Source organism: Mus caroli, unplaced genomic scaffold (assembly GCF_978045245.1).
Source record: "Mus caroli unplaced genomic scaffold, Mus_caroli_1 scaffold_15, whole genome shotgun sequence".
Lineage (NCBI taxonomy): Eukaryota > Metazoa > Chordata > Mammalia > Rodentia > Muridae > Mus > Mus caroli.
Window position 1 is genome coordinate 95,417,306 of NW_028227270.1, and position 13,573 is coordinate 95,430,878.

The window sequence follows — 13,573 nt, forward strand, 5'->3', positions numbered from 1 at the left end:
GATGTATACTTAGTGGTCTGGGTTCTAGGGTGCATGGTGAACCAAACATTGGGAAATCTGTCTCCTCATCAGATTTACATTTCACAATACCACTTATAGTTCATGTGTTTCTTGTCTGACCACAGTGGATTTTTTAAAAAATTCGTTTTGCTTTCATTTGTTTTTAGCTGATTTCAGAAAGAAAATGAAGAAGAGACGACATTATTTTGCTTGCTGAAACCACTTGTGCATTTTGCCAAACACAGTGTTTGCTGACTGTGGTTTTCAGTATCCTGAAAACAGAGCAGACTCTGCAAGCCAGCAGGTGTCCACATGCTCACTGGTTTTCTGGGTCTTGCTCCCAGCTCTGCACTCTTCTGTCTACAAGCCTGCGACACCTACTACTCGTCTGGACAAATATTTAGAGTCATGTAAATTTGTAGACTTGGTGAAAAGTTTGTATTGTCTCTGACTCAATTTTGCTGCTGCCCACAATCCTTGGATACAGTTTCTTATGTTTGCCCAGCAAGCTAGGTCATAGAAAAGAGTGATTCCTAAGATTTTTGCTGACACAGCACTAACCTGCTTGCTCTAGCTAATGCCTGTCTTTACCACAGAACTCCTCTAAGTCACTATCCATCTCAAAATTTGCTCTGCCTCTGATTAAGACTAAGACATCCCTGTCTTTTGGTTCATTCCCCAACCACATGTGCTCAGGGCACACATACGCTCTGAGCAGAGTCATATTGCTGATGGCCCTTTCTGCTGTCTTCTCAGTGAGTATTTGGCTTCACGGAAGCTCTATGTATGTGCTCTGCTTCCAGAATCACCTCCTCAAGAATAAACATCAACTTTTGTTTTGTTCATGGCATTTATCATTCAGTAAACCGTGGGAGAGGTGAGGCCACCATAGCTCATAAATAATATTTAGTACTCCTACTGTGATAAAACATTTTGGATAAGAACATATTTTGCATTCTCTTCACTGGGGCCATGAATTACTGCTGAATCCATCCTGTGTTACTATAGTAATTGATTTACAAAATAGCTTTTATGCGGCACATACAAACTCACTCTTTTTCCAAACAGGAAAGATTTTTAACTGCAACAGTGTGGTGGAGCAGAGAGCCTGCTGAGCTGAAAAGCCAATATAGCTATCTGATTAATTGATTCTGACCTCATAAATATTAGACTTTGGGGGCTCTAATGGAACTTCCCGAGGGCAAATTGCATGGTTCACCTCATTCATTTATATCTCTGGCTGACAGATGTACATTATAAAATGTCACTGACTGTGCTGGCAACAAATGAGCTATAACATTTGCATCTTGATTCTGTGGTGGGATTTTCATGAAACACTTTTGCTAAATGATTCCAACAGTAGTGAAGCATTGCTAACCACATACCACCCTTTCTACACTCATTAGCCTCTCAGCATTCATATTGATCTTCTCTACTTAGAGCTAAAATTATAAAATTTCTGCACTAATATAGACAGTTTTCCTTTTAATGCATACTATCTTTCCTGCATAGTTAGTAATGCCTGACAATCATTAAGAATTGATGGGAATTCTGGTTGTGGTTTCATTATTAATAGAGAATCAATAAAGAATGAGCTAAAATTCCAAACTTCAAAATGAGGCAAAACTCAGAAAATAGATCATAAAGTGACAGACATGCCTGAAATTTACCATTTTAGTCTCATGATAATATTATCCCACTTGGACTGTCCAGCACAAAGCAGACACTCACTAGACCAAAATGGTAAAAACAAAACAAAAACCACAAGGATCCTAAATACAAATGAACCCATAAGCTAGGGACATGATCAGTCAGTAAAGCATTTGCAGCCAAAGCATAAGAGCTTGAGTTCAGGCCCCTAGCACCCATGTAAAACAGCTGGGCATGCCAGCATGAACTTGTAATTCCCAGTATGGAGGTAGAGGCAGGAAGCACCATAGCTTGCTGGCTAGACAGTCTAGTTGCATTGGTAAGCTCTGGATTCAGTAAGAGACCCTGTTATAAAAATAAGGTATGGAAGAGAATGAGCAAGCCAATTGATGTTGATCTCTGGCCAACAGATTCACACATGACCACACACCCTTACATTCCCTTGCATGAATAAATACACACACATGTACAAAATAAATGACTATGGGATATCATTTCCATTTAAAGAGATGCTTAATCTTAGCAAGGAAAGTCAGGCCTATAATCTCAGGCCCTGAGAAGTTGAGGCAAGAGGATTGCCAAGAGTTTGAGGACAGCCTGGGCTACAGAATGAGACTCTGCAAACAAAGAAACAAACAAAAAACAAAGTGATCTATCGCATAAAATAATATAGTCATGTATCTTAACACAATAGCAGATTTAGCAAGAAAAATGTTTACTTAAATTGTAAGCATAGAAAATAATGAAAATTTCAGTGGACATTAATATTCTTATTGGAAAATAATTCAAGTCTTGAAACACTTACTTTCAGGGAAATACTGAGAATCATTATTTCTACCAAATAGAATAATTTAATAAAAGGCTAGTAAGATGGCTCAGCAGGTAAAATTCAGGTTGCCATCAAGTTGATGACCTAAGATTGATGTCCAGAAACCACATGATCTAAAAGATTTGTTCTGGCTAGTTGTCCTCTGATGTCTACCATGGCACACACCCCATAGACAGACAGACAGCTAGACACAGTTAGACAGAGATAGATAGATAGATAGATAGATAGATAGATAGATAGATAGATAGAATATAAAAGGTATAAAACTGGGGTACCACTATTCTTTTTTGTATTAGAATTGTAGAATTCAGGAAGATCGTTTTAAAAACCAGCTTCATCAGTTAATTTAGAAAACAAATTTAATTTGCTCCATGTTTAAGATGCTGAAGAATTTAAATACTGTAGTCAAGGATGTCTTACACTTTTTGTAAAGCTTTAATTTTCTTTATTTTGTCATGGCTGCTTGTATACTATTTATGTCTCTTTACAAATTTTGAAAAAAATAAAATTCTTTAAGCAAGTCAGTTACAGAGGAGTCAGAAAAGCTCTGGCATGGAGACATGAGAACAGCATATGAGCTGATTAGCAGTAAGTTGTGCCTCAACCAGCCAATCACCTACACGTGTGTGCTGTGCTTTTAGACACTTATTGGAGCCCAAAGAAATGAACAACCACAGTACTCTTAAAAGCCTACAAATTGCAAATGCAAATGATTTTTAATGTTACAGGTGAATTTGCATACTCAGGTCCTGAGTGAAAATCAAACTGAGCCGAGAGATAATGCAGTGGTAGGAACATTTGCTATGCAAGAGTGAAGGCCTGGTTCAGACCTCCAGCACCTAGAACCTGTGTTTTGAAATGAGCCTGTAATCCCAGGACTGAGAGTGAGGGCAGAGAAAGAAGGACCACTGGGATTTTCTGGCCACCATCCTATTTTTAAAAATGGAGAATTGGTTCAGAGAGAGGACCTGACTCATGGACAAATGCAGAGTGGTGACATTTACCTCTGGCCTCAACATGCTCATACATAGGCAATGGAACTGCACACACATTCATGCACACACAATACATTTCCCTTAAACACACACACACACACACACACACACACACACACCAATAGGAAAGGTTCCTGTCAAGCTTCTTTAGATAGAAACCTAAGTCATTGTGCAGAGACCTCCTGGCCTCTGACAATAGCTCTATATTTCTTTAGAAATATATAAGGCCTCTGTCTCTCTTGTAAGAACTTAGAGGAGATTAATTATTGCCTTTGTAGAATTTGTGAAACACAGAAAATTCTAAAGATGCAGGGTGGATAAAAAAAAAAAAAGCAAAGCAGAAGCACCTGAAGGAACATTATTTTTTATAACCTCCTTATTATATTTTTCCATGATTGAGTTATCTGGAAGAAGTCTGAATAGAACATTTATTCTTGAGGGCCTTGGGAGTTAATGAACCAGAGGCCCAAGGTTATAACAGTTCTGTGGTATCTCCAGGGCACTTTGTCTTCTTTTAGAAGAGCTAATACTACCTTTATAGAAGCCCTCTATTTTCTACAGAAGATAGCACCTCTGCGGAGTCAGAACCTCTTCCAAACTAATAGAAAATCTCCTTGCTCCTCAGACACTCATCAGGACCTGCACTGTCCCTTCAAATCATTCTTCTCTTCTAATTGCTTATGTACAGAGAACTTTTCTTTCCTCAGATGCCATGACCACTAGACTTCTTAGCTTACATAAAGCACTTTATCCAGTTGGAACCTGTGTTTTCTCAACATTTGGTTCTGCTCTGTGCTTCCATTGATCTAATTCCCATTCATTTTCCTGTCCCTGGATATTTGTTTTCTCATATACAACATGGAACTTATACTATCACATTACTTATGGTGAGTATACTGATTCACACCTATAATTCTCCTCCTCGGGAACTAAGCAGAATTGTGATTTGGAAGTCAGCCAGGAATACATAATATCCTGTATCTTGTCTCAAGAGACCAAAATAATAGTGAAGAAATCTTAATATTATAGTTTTGGATTTGTGTGATGATTAAATGTGACTGTGAGATAATCTATATGAAGTTTTAACATAGTGATTAACACTGAGAAGTTAAAAAATAAAAACTATTATTAACAATAATAATATAATTATTATAGATAATAAAAATAGTGTGTTGAAGATGTGAGAGGGGCAACAATGGAAAAATGTAAGTCTTCCCATCTTTCCATATTAATGTGTACAAATAAAATGTAACAGCACCCTAGAGTTTTGTCTTTCCAGTTTTGAATACACCATTCTTTGATGAACCACCTTTCTTAAGTACATGTCACTTTCTGAGACTATCAGTTGTTTCATATTTTATTCATCCTCATGGGAACAATGTGATAACCTATTTTATGAGGAAAGGCTCAATTATTGGCAGGCTTCAGAAAATCTACATGGAAGCACAGTTATTTATGTATGCTTTTTATTTTCCCTAGTAGATTGAACTTTGCACCAAGAAAGAGACTTTTGGGTTTTGTAGTCTCCATGACACCTACATATATGTTTAATTAAGTCTTGCTTTCTTTATTTTTATTGAAAATTATTAATATGCCCTGGATTTTTTCCAAAATTTCTCTTGCTGTTAAAAACACAAACCATGTTTGTACACTTCTCGCCAATTTGTATTGGCCAGCACAGTTGTATTGGAATAAGTCAAGGCATTTACCAGTATGATGGGCAAAGTCAAGCTAGTAGCATAGGTTATGTTGTAGACTCATGTGAAAAGAGAAAAGAATCAAAATAATACAGTCATTGTCATATGCACCAGAATATGTAAGTCCAAATCTGTCTTGCTCTGTGTAGTGGCTGAGTAAGATGTACTTGCTTTTACAGTTTTATACAAGATTTGTGTTTTGAGCCACAACTTAAGTTTTGGTTTAACTTTGATTTTGTAGTTTGCTGAACACTCAACCATCAGGCTTTGCTGCTCTGTTTTTCATGTACTCGATTTAAGACTTCTTTAACCCAGAGAATGATCTGGGCTTTGCCCAAGTAGGACAGGGTAATTGAGCCAAGAGGCTAGATGCTGGTGTGATTAGGGGTTTGCAAGCCAATGACACAGTTTCTCCAAGCCTGGAGATGACCACTGAAACAAGAGTAGGCAGTCTGGTAAGCATGCTCCTGCATGCCAAACACAGATGAAGAGTGTGGTAGAAAGAGCTGATGTTGAGGTCAGACAGAACATAATCTGAATTCTAGGTCTACCATGTATTTACAGTGGGCAAGACTTCTTGCCTCTATGGCCTTTAATTTCTTGCATATAAAGTTAGAGGGCAAACCCAACTTTAAAGACTAGCTGTGATAATTGAGAAAATGGACATGCTTTGGCTTTCAACACTTAGCGTATCAACTTCTTCAACCTTGCATGTGACCTCTTGAGAACTTTGACTTTCCATGTCAGAAAACACAGGCATTGACTCTTAAGTAAACCATTTACTCTGAGCTGTGGTGAAACCTCTCTGACCTACTCTATGAAGGCACTAAATCATAGCCTGCTCCCTGAATTCAACCACATGTTTTACTTGTTTGCCAGAAAATTCTCTGTATAAGGTTGCCCTTTAAAAGACATAGACTTATTTGTGTCCTTAAAATTCTCGGACATCTATCAGCTGGAATCTTTGATAGTCACTCATTCTCCCTGCCCCCCCCACACACACACATCTTCCTTTAAACTTTTCATTTTCATCCTTTATCCATGACACCTCTGGCTGCGTTCATCCAGTTAACTTACATATGGGGTAGGAGGGGAACAGGCTTAAGTTAATCCAGAGGACACCAAAAACAGCAGCTAAGACATGAAGGCTGAACTTCAGTACAGGAAGCCCCTACAACTATCACTGAGAATGTGCATCAAGCCACCTGCGCTTAGTTCCTTTAGGAGGCAATGAGCAAGTGGCCAAGGTTCAAGATTCATTATTAGACAACTGGCCACATTCTGTTCTAGCGACTTAGAGAATTTTCTCGTCTCCCCTGCAAGCCATTCTGAGTAAGTAATGGAGCATATTCAAGCTGCTTCCTCAAGTCCTCCCCAAAGAGAAAAATCAGAATTGTATCATCTTCACATCAACTCGAATCCTCAAATATCTACAGTCTAGGAAGCTGTTTTGGTGTGTGCGATCACACATGAATGCACTTCTGACAAAGTGGAGAAGGAAATGGCGTTCTCAAACATCTTGTTCCAGTGATTTATTTCCAACACCCGATTTAACACATCTGAAATGGGAAATGAGAAAATTAAGAAATCTGAGCGAAATAGAGCTAAACGGAACCATGGAATCTGGTGTTACTCTTGTGGCTGTCTGCCAAGCGTTTCTCACGTCACAAATCTGTGTTCATGGCAGCGCGGAAGCACTGCTGTGCTATCCGGAAAGTCTAGGGGAATGTGGCTCTGTTGGCTTTGCATCTCATACAGCGTCCCATAGTTAGCACTGTAGAGTTGGCCTGCCATTTGCTTTCTCTTTCACCTTGAATATTCTGGAAAAGTGCTTCTGTTTTCTGTGATTTGCTCTCGCAACAAGAACCATTCTGGGTAGTAAAAAGAAATGCTAAAGCAAAGTTTTACCCTGAAATAATAGAGGCTGTCTATTGAAAGGTCATAGTGGGCTACATTGAAAGGTCAGGGCTCTGCTGTCTTCTTGTTACTGTTAAGTACAGCAAATTAACATTGTCAAAATGACAATAACTCTTTTCAGTAATTTATCTAAAAGGAATCCTAATGCATATATAAATTAATACCTGGAGAGTATATTATGTATTTAAATATGAGCTAAATTTTATGGTATATATATAAAACCACACATACACACATGTACACAGATGTGTATATGTCTTGAGATGAAATCTCACTTTCTAGAGTGGACTGGCCTTGAGCTTTCAAGCAATACTACTTTCTCAGCCCCCTAGTTGCTGGGTTTATAGACTTGAAATAAAGTAATTTTCCTTACTGGGTTGTATTGATGAGAGTAAGTGGAAGATGGTCACTCTTTTTTTTCCTCCTTCAACAAACAATTAGCCTTTGCCCTGTGCCAGTGATTCTACTAGGTGCTAGCTAGCAACATGAAGATATAAAACACAGACTTCCAAAGAGTTCAGAGCTAGCAAGAGCAGGTAAATGTGCATGCAAATGATTCCCGCATCATGTGACGTTTTTACTTCAATGGGCAGTCATGTAGATTTCTATAAATTATATCATGGGGTCAGTAAAAGCAAAAACATTGTATGTCTAGATACAGAGATGGACAAGTCACTTCATAAACTTTAACTGTATTGACCATGAGAAATGAGATTTGAAGATAAATACATATTCACCAGATAGAGCATGCCCATGGAACACCCAGCTAAATAGAGATGAGGAAATGAGCAGTCCGGCAGCAGCAAGATAAAATTAAAGGTGGAGAGGCGAGCTAACAACAGATCAACAGATTGAGGACTGAGACTGTGTGTCCTCCTAAAGATGGTATGGAGATTCAGGGGAAAGGCCATGTTGAAAATGAGTAAGAATGTAGACTGGACGGGAGGAAGCCACCAGGCAGGGTTTGGGTGGAGTTGTTCATAATATAACTGCTATGATGCTGGGGATAGAGAGGAGTGAGAATCAAGAAAGAACAGCGAGAACGTTGTGTACAGGTAGAAATCTAGTATTTCGTTTCTTCTGGGATATCTGTTACATAAAAAGTGAGAAGGTTCTTGGGTGTGTGTGTTCAGAAACAGTAATGTCTATTTATCATCTATTTGCCTATCATTGATCTATCATCTCTCTGCTTATTTATCCTCTGTCCAACTATTTATCATCCAAATGTATGTATCATCTACCATCTTTTCATCAGTAATCTGTCATCTAACATCTGTCATCCAGGTATCATCTATCCTAGCATCTGTCTGTCTGTCTATCTGTCCACCTATGTATCTAACTATCAATTATACATCTATCTTCCAAGAGAAATCTCCAGGTGGCGTTTGGAGATGAAGATGTAGAAGGGGAAGGTATCACAATGTAAAAACAATTTGATTAGTTTTCCCCATTACTTCTGCTGTTTCTTATTGTAGAGAGTATCTATGAGCAAGAAAATGTAAATTTTTAAACTTGAGACTAGGGCATTGTTTGTTCAAAATGAATCTCTTATATGTTCTTCATAAAGCTGAGGATTGAATATATGAGAACTCACATGTAAACTGTCAAACTTCACAAGTTAAAATATATTCACAATATAGTCAACAAGTGTTTATCACATTTTTACCACACAGGAATACTCCTTTTTTGATCGCTTGGTTAGAAAAATAAATAAGATATTATCATTAATATTTTTCCAAATGAATATAATGGAACAAAAGTAAAAAAATATTGTATTTCTTAGATTTAGATCTGACTTTATGTGACATGAAGATCTTTGTTAAAATTGGCACCATCCTGGCTTTACTGCCTCAACCAAGATGACTTATTTATAGGCAAAGTATAGTCACTTCTAACTCTAAGATCTCCAGAATTCTTCTTGAAGCCTAAGGCAATGCCCATTTCTGTATTAACTCTTCCCATGATAAATGTCTCATTCTTCCGGGGCTTCTGTTTTGCTTTCTTAATACCTCATAATTACTTGAATGATAATAATCATAAACAAAGCTCAGTGAAAGTTTTGACGTATGTAACATTTATAATAGTAAAATATCTGACTAAACTGGCCAAGTTAATTTGCAATTAGATTGTTCTACATTAGAAGTAAAGTCAGTCCTAATCAAGTATTCATAATGATTCTTTTCTTGTTTCTTTCATTAGAACAATGCATCCTCTCCCTCTCTGTTACCTTCCAGCCACTAACGACAGAAAGACTTCAGAAGGGTTTCACAAAAGAAAAGCCTTCACTGTGTGCTTAACTACCCCAGTGTATTTGTATCTCCACTCTTCATACTCAATAACACACGTGATTGAGTCCAAGTAATTCTCAAGTCTTTTATTTTGTTCTTTCAGTATACCAAAGGAAATCCACAAAGCATGAGCAAATAGGATTGCTTCACCAGAGCAGTATGGATACATGAGTATACCTGAGCAGTGCATAAATATGAGTATATCTGAGCAGTGCATGTATATGAATATACCTGAGCAGTGTGTATATGTGATATACATGAGCAGTGCATGATGTGAGTATATATGAGCAGTGTGTATATATAAGTATACCTGAGCAGTTTGTGTATCAGTATACCTAAGCAATGCATGTATGAGCATATCTGAGCAGTGTGTGTATATGAGAATACCTGAGCAGTGCATGTATATGAGTATATGTGAGGTGTGTATGTTTGTGTGTGTGTGTGTGTGTGTGTGTGTGTGTGTGTGTGTGTGTGTGTGTATCTGAGCAGTGTATAGCTCACTATTTATACATGGACAAACAGTGTATGCGTTTGTACATGGAAATGAATTTTATACTGTTTTCACCTAATGTGCATGCACTTCAAATCTGTAGACTAAACCAAAAATTATATCACATCTACATCTGTACAGAACCTTTTCTTGTACTTATTCTCTAAATCGTAGAGTGATTACTTATATAGCATTCACAATATATTAGGCATTATAAACAATCTGGAAATAATTTAAAGTATCAATAAGTTACGTGTAAATATTAGGCCACTTTGTGTTAGATACTGAGACACTCTCTGACTCGAGTATCTGTAGGAGATTCTGGGGCCAATTTCTTACTGCCATGAAAGTATGACTATGTAAGACTGTATCCGTTGTTCCATGAGCATGGTAAACTTGAACTCCATGGTGTAAATGAATAGGAAAGGAAAGAATATGCTGAAATGGATTATTCAAATGAAGTAAGTACAAAAGCAGTCATCAATTGCACAAGGAGCTCTTCCAACAGAGGAGAAAAAGCTCTGAGGGATTAGAAAAAAAAGTGAGCACAGGTTGGTCAGGGCCACAAATGTTCTTTCAGATGTTACTGTGACTGTGGTTGAAAGGAGAGTGCTTTATACCCCAAGGGATGTTATCAGGTTAACACAGAAACATTGTACAAAAGACCCCTGGTGCCTTTTCATAACATCGGAATGGTGGCCTAAAAGTCCCAGGCTTGGCTGTAGACACCACCATAAATCAATGTCATCATCAGGAAAGCAAAGCCAAAGAAGCCTCTTGTCACTTTGTCCCCAGCCTGTTTTCTTAGCAGAGCCCCCTAAACTGCTTCCTTAACTGGAGCTGACCTCTGGGATACAAGCTGCACAGAACAAAAAATTAAATGACATGGAACACAGAGCAAAGGAGCTCGGTGAGATCTGGGAATGACACTGAGGGACTGGCGACAGGTTTTATTCTGGAAACCTAGACTTCCCTTCTCCCCAAAGTGCTTCTGGGTCTTGTGTGCTCCACAGGAGGGAGCAGACAGAGGAGCTCAGCATGGTCCCCACCACTTCATTGACTCCAGTATCAGAGTGCTACCCATTCTTGTAAATACTGTGATCCCATTAATATTTTATTGGCAGAAATGATTCCAATATTTATAATGCTATTACAAGGTCACAAATTCTATGTGAGTCAGGACTCTAGTACTGTGCATGAGACTTCATTTTTGTTTTATTTTCGTTTTTTTTTTCTGTTTGTTTTTAAATATAATTTGTGTTTTGCAATGAAATCCATATATTAAACATATTATAGTTGTATGATTTTATATATTTTTAAGCAGAATAAAAATAAAATATTTTCAGCTTATACAATCCCTCCACTCGGTTTATGTTAGTTGGGTATTGTTTTAATTATTAATCGATAGGAGGATTCAATCTAATGTGGGTAATGCAATTCTTAGGCAGGTGGCCCTGGAGTTTGAGAAAGGTAGTCAAACATGAGCCTGAGAACAAACCAGGAAGCGCTTTTCCTCTCTGGGTTCTGCTTCATGCTCCTCCCTCGTACCCCTTGATGATGGACTGTAACTGGTGAATAGTGTAAACCCTTGCATCCTCAAGTTGCTTCCCATCGTAGTATTGATTTCATCAACAGGGATGTAGCAAGAACAGGAAGGAAGGCACAGCACTAGGAACAGGCCAGTCCATGACTGCACAGGTGAGAATACAGCTTGTTACACTGCAGAGGAAAACCAGAAGCGAGAACTCTGGCCAAGTGTGGTGGGGTAGAACACCCCAATACCCATCTGCAATGGCCTATCTCCACCAGGAAAACCTCAAACACCAAAGACTCTATAGCTCGTGGACAGTTGTTTATATCTATAAGTTCATGAGGACATTCCCCACCCAAGCCATTTTCCTATTAAACAGGGCTACTCCACAATAATAGTAAGAATGAGTTTTCCTTTTCTCTTTGCAGTATCAGCTGTGATATAGAAGCCATGGAGGCCTTAGATGGGAAGTTATACCTGTAATCTGCAGTTTGGAAAAGATTGTCGTATTGGTGTTGTCACTGTGAGTTTCTTTCACCAGAATCCCCCAGGGCCTAGAGTTTACCTCCAAGGCCAGCTACTTTGAGGTGTCTGCTGAGCATCACTGAGAAATCTTGCTCCATTGGCTGTGTGCTTGTTAGGTTCACCTTCAAATTTTCACCCTGAAACTAAAGCTTCATTCTGTTCCTTAAATAATTTTATTTGTTTTCTTCCCATTTTGTTTGTTTTGAAATAAAAGTCATTTTAATGCCATTTTCACATACTTATTGAACTTGGGTCACCCTGAGCTTTGATGTGAGAAAGTATCAGGTTGGAGAGAATGCTTGGCTGTTAAAGGTTAGGGTCACAAGCAAAAGCATAAGAGAAAGCATCTATATATTCTCCTCTGTTGGTGACACTGATAAGACAAGAATTCAAAGGACCCGAAACTGTCAGACCAAAGGAAAATCAAGTGATTCATGATAAGTCAATTAAACCTTTTATGAGTATTTTTCATTTTTATTTTTATTTTAGAGACAGGACTTTGATATATGGCCCTGGTCTGCCTGACACTATGTAGACAAAACTAGCCTCAAAACTTCAGAAAGCTAATGTTTCCTCCTTTCCAGTGCTGGGATTATAGACATACATCATGTCCAGTGCTGCATTCACCTACTTAACAGAGTTATATGAGGCCAGGAAAAATAGTGCTTAGGTTATCTCATCATGGTGAAGGACTTCACAGTTGCCAGTATTTTTTAAATGACGCCAGACATCTCCAGCCAAGTGGTTTTCAATTGTGTCTAACTTATTTCTAATTCTTCAGTAATCGAATACATTCATCAAACTAAAATTTTAACCTCCTAATGAAATCCCTTCTATTTGATTTAATCAGATATTTTAGCTTGCAAAACAAACACACTAAAACAGTAACAACAAAACCTCCAGTTAAGTCTATAACCAACCTCTGGTTATACGAGACTGTATATATTTAAACAGTTGCATATTTAAACAAATAAACACTTAAGAACTAAACATGGGCTGATGGCATCCAGCCACATTTCTATAATATTAGTGCAGACTTTATTTTATGCATGGAATTTTATACATTTTTAAAGTTTTGTCATCTGAACTTGTAATAAAGTAATTTTCTCAGTTTTATAAACAAAGTGCACATAAACTATTGAAAAGCTACATAGCAGAGAGAATTTAGACGTTCAAAGATATCTCTGGTTTTAAAACTGATTTTCCAATCTAAGTACTCCGTGAATTGAAAAACTTAACTAAAGGAGTACTTTGCCTAACGTCTTGATAATGACTTTAAATTGTTGTAGTATTTATTCTAGAATTAATATTTATATGGGTTGCAACATTGAACTGTGGTTTATAGAATACATTATTTTCATGCCCATGTTTAGAAGTATATTGTAATAGCAGAAATGTTCAACATTAGTGTTGTTGACAGGGTAAGAAAGGCAGCTGGCAGCTGTTGTTTCTTACATTTCTTCCCTTTTACATTCTTACCCATGTTCTTGTTCAGTGAACATTTACCAACTAAGCTGATTAAGCATCCTTCACCACTCCAGAAGGTCAGGCAGCACCATCCTGTTTTGCTAGCAGGTCTCCCAATGTTGCAAAGACCTTGTTTGGTCACAACCTTTTGATGGGACTATTTCATTGATTTCTTACAGATGTG